Source organism: Lycium ferocissimum, chromosome 9 (assembly GCF_029784015.1).
Source record: "Lycium ferocissimum isolate CSIRO_LF1 chromosome 9, AGI_CSIRO_Lferr_CH_V1, whole genome shotgun sequence".
In the NCBI taxonomy this organism is placed as follows: Eukaryota; Viridiplantae; Streptophyta; class Magnoliopsida; order Solanales; family Solanaceae; genus Lycium; species Lycium ferocissimum.
The window spans coordinates 17,132,936-17,140,793 of NC_081350.1; the positions used below are offsets into that span (position 1 = coordinate 17,132,936).

At 37.7% G+C, this 7,858-nt stretch overlaps 1 pseudogene; it reads right to left on the reverse strand.

The window, feature by feature from the left end:
- Positions 1–4,833: 4,833 nt before the first annotated feature.
- On the reverse strand, positions 4,834–7,627 carry LOC132029740 (LRR receptor-like serine/threonine-protein kinase GSO1; annotated as a pseudogene).
- Positions 7,628–7,858: the final 231 nt, after the last annotated feature.

The window sequence follows — 7,858 nt, forward strand, 5'->3', positions numbered from 1 at the left end:
GAAATAAGCATTTTTATTCAAAAACATGCATGCAAGAACCCATGGAATACAAGATATGGGTTTTCATAGATTACGGACGGATTCTCAATAATCATAAAGAAATATTAAGAACACAATGATGGAATTATAACAATTCATACATAATATAATCATGGACATGGACCTAGGGTTATCATGAGCATGGTATTGAAACCCTAGTTTTGTATTGAAACCCTAGTTTTGTATTGAAATCATAATTTTATGGATTTTGAGGCGTGGGGAAGAACAATGATGTTCCCACACGTAGATAGTAACTCTACATACCTTAATTGCTCCAAAACTTGAATTAAAGACTTGAGCTTTGAAGAAGATTTCCAAAATCTTGAGTTCTTGAACCTTGAGATGGGTTTTCTTGAAAACCCTAGTTTTAGAATGATAATTTCTTGTTTAGATTACAAGGATAGATGTTAGAATTGAGTTGGAATAATTAGAATAGGCTTACCTTGGTGTTCTTGATGAAGGGAGAGGGTAGGAAGTCGTTCTAGGGCTTGAGGAGTGAAAAAATGATTAGAACTGATATGGACGAATATATACTGTTCTGGAAAAATAAATTTTTCGGCCCAAAATACTCGGCCGTATTTCAAAATACGGGCCGTATTTTGAAATACTGGCCGTATTTTGAAATATGGACAGCACGCCTCTGTTCAGTAAAATGGCCATAACTTCTTGCACGGATGTCCGTTTGACCCCGTAAGATACCGTTGGAAAGGTATTTCAATGCTCTACAACTTTCATCAAGGAAGTTTTCTCAAATTCCAAACACGTTTTGAAATACGGGCCGTAAAGTGAAATACGGTCCGTATTTAACCATATGACCTCAAAATGTCAAATTCCGGAATGTTCGAAATTCTTGGTTTCGGTTTACGGGCAATGTTCATGGGCGTAAATTGGAATACGACCACTTGTTCATGGGCGTAAACCACCATATCACGGCCGAACGGAAAAATATCAATTCCCACATTCTTTATCTAGATTTTTCGAGTCTAGGATCATGGTTAAAGCTTAGGTCAAAGTGGATGGTTCGAACATGTTGTGATGTGTAGGTGGGTAAAAGTCGTGTGTGTTGATGTTGGAAAGATGGCCCAAGCCGTGAGTGGGGGTAAAAGTTGTGTTGTTATGACAAGGAATGAACTACTTTTATTTAGTATTTTGGTTGTTGTGTGTTGTGGATTCTATGATGCTAATGAGAGTTTAATGACCCAAGTTGAGGTTGTAATTGTCATGGGCTGCTCTTAGAAGCTTATGGAATTTTAATGTAGTTTCTATAATTATGGAAATAATGTTGGGAACGTGTGGATTATTGAAGTAGTGGATGAATTTGGAAGAAAGAAATGTATTGTTGTTGTTCTTATGGCATTTGGAAGTTTCGGGTTTCATTATGTAGTGAATGGGCTGATTTGGCTATTTTGTAGATTGTTGGAAGCATTCTTGAATCTTGTTTAAATGGTTTGGATTAGTGCTTGAACGTATGAACATTGATGTTGGTTTGATCGTATGCGGTTGATTTGAATGAAAATGGAATATCGTCGAATCGTATAGAAATGAGTTACTAATGTTAGAATGCGTTTTGAATTCATTATTGATGTTGTCGGAATGGTTGTTGGTATTGTTGTTGATGATATTGGCCGAGTTGAATTCTCGGGGATGTTGAACTTATAGGGGAAATGCTGCCCAAATTTCTGTAAATAAAGTGATGGCTTGGGATTGAATTCTTCGATGCCTGTGACTAATGTTAGTATCCAATGATGTTGTTGTAGATTTTGAGAAGGCGAGACTTGAGTTGGATTAGCTTAGGAAGCAAACGAGGTATGTAAGGCTTATCCTTCTTTTTTTTTTGGCATGTCCTAGACGTAAGTAAGCTATGATATGTTATGAGTCTTGGGGGCAACTCTATTCCGAAGTCCCGAGCATGTTTATGATTCATATTTGCTTCTTGATGTTGGCATCCTTATATGGTCAAGCTATGGTTTATATGTCTTTTGTATGGTTGGATTTCAAAAGTTTCATAAAAAGCTTTGTTTTTAAAAGAGTTCTGTAACTACGAACGTCCGTAACTTTCACAGACAGAACCGGATGGCTTTGATATGCTCGTAAATGATTCTATGACGTATAATGACTATGATTTCCATAGGCGGGCCCGGATTGGGTTGACGCTCGTCCGTGGGTCCCGCGACTTTCTTCTGTATAGTTCGATGGCTTTTGAAAGAACTTAATATGATTGTCTTTCCGACCCCCGAGTATGATTACTTATTTATTTGTTGAGTCTGAAATGAGGATTTTTATGTATGTGATTTTGATACGTGACTATGGTTTCTGAAGTTCGGTTTGATATGTTCCCGAGTGATATTCGGAGGAAAACCTGATTTGACTACTGTTTTGGCTTTTAAATGAGGGCTTGTTTGATCATTCTGTTGAGTCAGTAATAAGGATTTATGTGCGTATGGTTTCTCGGTTCGTAAATAATGTGTTTTCCGGAATATGATGTGTCCGGTTCGCCGAGCCCCTTTTTGGCCGGGAACCGTGTATGGATTATGGTGTTATGATGTGTCCGGTACGCCGAGCCCCTTTCGGCCGGGTACTGTGTATATATGTATGATGTGTATTTCGAATTATGATGTGATACGAAGTCTGATATGATATATGATCAGTTGGAATCAAAGCCGGTGGTGGGGCAAACCCAATGGTGGGGCAAACCCAATGATGAGGCAAAATTCCACATTGGTTTAGGCAAATCCCACATTAGTTTAGGCGAATCCCACATTGGTTTAGGCAAATCCCACATCGGTTAATGTCAGCTCATATGATAAGTTATGACGTTATGATGTGCTACGGTATGTATATGTATGATCTGTATTTCAGGAGTAAGCGTGTTGGCATTCTGATTATTATATTTGTCGTCTGTACCTCTGTTGTCCGATTTGTGTTTCAGATGCAAACACTTTGGTATTCTGGTCATTATGCTCACTTTCTGTACTCCTTACTTCGGTTATGACCTCGTTTTCTGTATGCTATGCTTTACATGCTCAGTACATATTCCGTACTGACCCCCTTTCTTCGGGGGCGTCGCGTTTCATGCCGCGGTATATACGGATGAGTAGAAGAGGTTCCACCGGATTGGCAAGCTCCATTTCCCCTCGGAGTGTTGCCCGAGTCGAGTGCTTTTGTTATGGTATGCCGGAGTTATGGTAGAGACTTTGCGTACGGTGTCGTGTGTATAAGACGTCAGTTTGTAAGCGGCTATGTAAGCCGGTGTACTATGATGCATTATGTTACAGATTTGTTGTGACTACCGATTTTATTTGATTTGAAAAAGACGAAAGGCATGTTTATTTTCTGAATTTTTTTTTTATTATGTGCTTATGTCATGTTTTGCGGGCCCAGTATGATTATGAGTATGACGAGAGTCAGCGGGTTCGCTCGGCCCTAGGTAAGGGTCGGGTGCCCATCATGCCGTATCGGAAATTAGGGTGTGACAGAGGTATACCCCTTTGACGTTATTAAATGGTTTGGGCCGGGTCTCATCCTGGTCCAAATTGTGTTAAAGGGCCTAAAATTGCGAACATGGCCCTAATGGATTCTGATCCAAATAGTTACTTCAATTATGGCCAAATTTGGCCTTAATTGATTTTAATTTAGCATTTGGCCTAATTAGCAGGTTTAAAAATTAAATTGCATTAATGACCTTGATTAATTTAAACCAATGATTTTGGTTATTTTAATCAAGGCCATTAAGAGGCTAATTTTACAAAAATGACCCCAATTTCCTTGAATCATGAATTGGTCGAATTAATTGTGGCCATAACAAAAATAATTAAATAATTTAAACATCAATTTGCAATAAGGACCACTTAATTGACTACTTAAAACATTTATACATAATTATAAATAAATTTTGACAAATCACACAATTATGCAAAATTAAAGCTTAAAGGGTAAAATGGTCAATTATTTGAATTACTCAAACTTCATGGATTAAAGGGAATAAAGTATTTGCTAATTTTGATTTTTATTGACAATTTAACAATTAAATATGGTTATTATTTTAAAACAAAATGTCCGTTTTTCTTTGATTAAATCAAATAAGTATCTTATAAATGTCATAAAAATACCAATTAATTTCTAAACAACTTTGTAATGTCATGAAAAACCCTTCACCAATTTAAAGGAGCAAAGTATTGTTCTGAACAATTTATAAAATTATTTAAACCCTTTAAGGTGCATAGCTTATTTTATTTATTTTCCAAGGACTCTGAGTAATTCTAATTTTTGGCCTAATTCTTCTTCTGATGATCGATTCAACCTTTGATAAAAAAGATATACCTTGGTTATATTTCATCTCTTCAACAAGTTTAGTAATGAGCATAACGGCCCTATCGTTCCGATGGAGAGAAGAACCTATGATTAGCTTTTCGGGAAATTTCCAAACGACCAATTTCAACGAAATCTTTCAATTTCTTATTTTACTATGTTCAACTCTATGTATTGAATTAAAGTAAATTATGGGAGGTCAAAAATTAGGTGTCAACACTATTTATTTTTTAAAAAAATATTAAGTGATATTCACCCTCATGGTGTTCTCAAACAGTAAATATGCATCACTACGACATGTTGTTTGAGTTACTCCCACTCTTCTTATTTCTATAGATGAAAAAACTATTAAGCATCATTCATTTATTAAGGAATTATGAGGGTCAATTGTGTTAATTAAGAAATTTGACACATAATTTGTGTAAGAACTGTTAGGCGAGCCCTGAGCGTTGAGCGTTGAGCGTTAGGCGTGTTTAGGGCGTACAGTGGGATGCTTAAGGCATAAGCCTTACAGAACTTAGCCCCACATGAGAGCTTCGATGTGTTTTGCCAGTGCCCTGCCCTAGGGCGAGTCCCGAAGCGCGTCCCAAAACTGCCTTTTAAAACACTAGTTACAATAACAAAAGGAAAGTGGGCCTTACAGCCAACTAGCCCTTCCACCCCTTTCCAGAATGGGAGATGCCATGCAACTTAACTAACAGAACTAGACTTCCTACAAGGTTATCCCCACGTATCATGAGAAGGCTTTACAAAAAATTACATTAACAACTAAATATGACAGTTTCCTTAGTATTGGTGAAGTTGGATGTTGAGAAAGCATTGACTATTACTATATACATCGCTGGAAGAAATCGTTACAACATGACTTTCTCATTCTGTTAAAAAATTACAACTATGTAAGACTATACATTCTATACTCTCAAAATATAGGGTCTCTAAAGCTTTGAAGAATGTTGCAGACCTCCTTCATTGACGGCCTACCAGATGGTGATGCTCCAGTACACATCAGTCCGAGTTTAAAAACACCTCTCATTTGTTCCAAATTACTTGTTTCCATGACTTCTTCATCGAGGGCCTCAAATTCCCCTCCCTGTGACACTTTTGAGCCCATTGTGCTAGATTCATTTGGTCCTCTCTGAGAATGGGTTTTCTCCCTGTTGTCAATTCTAATAGCACCACTCCGAAGCTATAGATATCAGTCTTTACATTCACTTTGAATGTCGAGGCATACTCTGTTAACCAAATATTAAATTAATATATTAGAATTGGATAAATTCATTTAAAAAATTTCAAGAGGTGAAAATAGAGACTTGAACTGTAATGCACCTGGTGCAATGTAACCAAAAGTTCCAGCGATAGCAGAAGCTGTCTCAGGATTGTCATCTCGCCTGGCTAGTATTTTTGCTAGTCCGAAATCTGCTATTTTTGCATTGAATTCTGAGTCCAGAAGGATATTGCTGGACTTAATGTCTCTATGAATGATGGCTCGAGTACAATCATGGTGCATATAGCAGAGTCCTTGAGCTGCAGCAGTGGCTATTTTTAATCTCTTTTGCCAATCCAGGGCTGGGGTACTAATTTGACCTGGTGATATTGCTCTTTTCTTTCTGTGAAGCCATTTGTCCAGGCTTTGTTTCTCAAAGTATTCATAGACTAGAAGGTTTCTCTCTGCACTCGAGATGAAACAGATGAGCTTGACAATGTTGCTGTGTCGAATGCTGCCAAGTGTTCTAACTTCTGCCAGGAACTCCTTTTGGGGTCTTCCGCCTGATATTTTCCCTTTCCCTATGCTTTTAACAGCATAAGTTTCACCTGTTTGGTCGATCACAACTCGATAGACCTTACCTGATCCTCCATTTCCTATTATGTTTTCGTCTTTCAAGTTAGATAAGATGTCCTCTTTATTCACCTTCAACTTTTGAAATGGAATGACGAACTTCAATTCATCTTTGACATTCTGCTTCTTTTTTCTCCACCAATGATTTCTGACCCTGTAAAAGATCCATGTTAACTGTATAGCTACACCAACCCCTACAATAGGAATAATGATAATCAAGTGTTTTGGTCTCGATGGTCTCGAAATTTTTTGAACGTCATCATCACCAGAGGAGCAGCTTGGTAGGCCAGGGATGGATGTAGAGCAAAGATTGGACTCGTCAACGCAATTCTCAAAATGTGTTAGCTTCACAAATTCAGCAGAAATTCTCCCTGAAAATTTGTTGGAACAAAGCCTTAAAGTAGTTCTAGTCCAAAGATGTTCTATACTTTCTGAAATGTCTCCTGATAACTGATTATACGACAAATCCAAAGCATCTAATCCAGGTAAATCTCCAAGTCCCTTTGGTATAGAACCAGTCAATTGGTTATGAGAAAGATCCATATCATACAAACTAAACAAGTCCATTGCATTAGGTATTACACCGGATAAGTAATTGTAACTTAGCAACAAGTGACGCAATTGGTGCAATTGGAACAGATTGCTTGTAATTGTACCACTTAGAGAATTATGTGACAGGTCCAGTTTCTCAAGATTTTTCAAGTTCCTAATATCATCTGGTATCGAACCATTCAGGTAGTTCTCAGAGAGATTAAGATTTTGCAGTTGGGATGCTTGTATTTGCTTTGGCATCTCACCAGACAACGTGTTACCATTAAGATATAAATTGAGTAATTGTTTCATCCTGAACAACTCACCTGGAATCCTGTCTCTCAAAGAATTATGGGACAAGTCCAAATGTTGTAGCTTTAAACAATCTTTCAGGCTTACTGGTATAGTTCCTAGTATGTTGTTGTTGGAGAGATCAATCAAGGTAAGGTTCTTGAGCTGACATATTCTTGATGGAATTGTTCCAGTAATGTTCTTTTCTCCAAGATTTAGCTCTGTCACTCTGTCATTGATGCATGAAACTCCTGACCAATTGCATGCTGAAGAATTCAAATCCCATGACCGGAGGAACTCCGAATTGCTCCAGTGCTGCTTCAAGCTTAGTAATATGGACCGTTCTTTGCTCGAAAATTGCAAGGTTTCTTGGAAAGACATGCTAATTAGGAATAAGAAAACGAGGAAGATGATTTGCATATTAAGCAAAAAAGAGATAGAGCTTGCTTGGAGCATATTGATGCTTCCTAGTGTTGTTTTTCAATTGGTAATGAAGTCGGTCAACTCATATTTCAACAATACAAATAGTCATTCAAGTCAACGTCTCTTTCAAGAATTAAAATTTGTGCAGAGGACGATCAAGCGAGAATAATTGGCCAGCTGGCTCCTTTTGACCAAGTCCAGCTAGTAATTAACGTATGTTGTAAATCATTAGTTCAATTCATAAACGGAAAAGGGACAAATATACCCTTGCATTATCGGAAAAGGGACAAATATAACCCTCGTTATACTTTGAATCCAAATATACCCCTCCTCCGTTAAAGTTGTTCAAGGTAGACACCTAATCCTACGTGGCACTGACATTTGATGAGATGAATGTCACGTGGCATGCCACCTTAGCACCCCTAACCC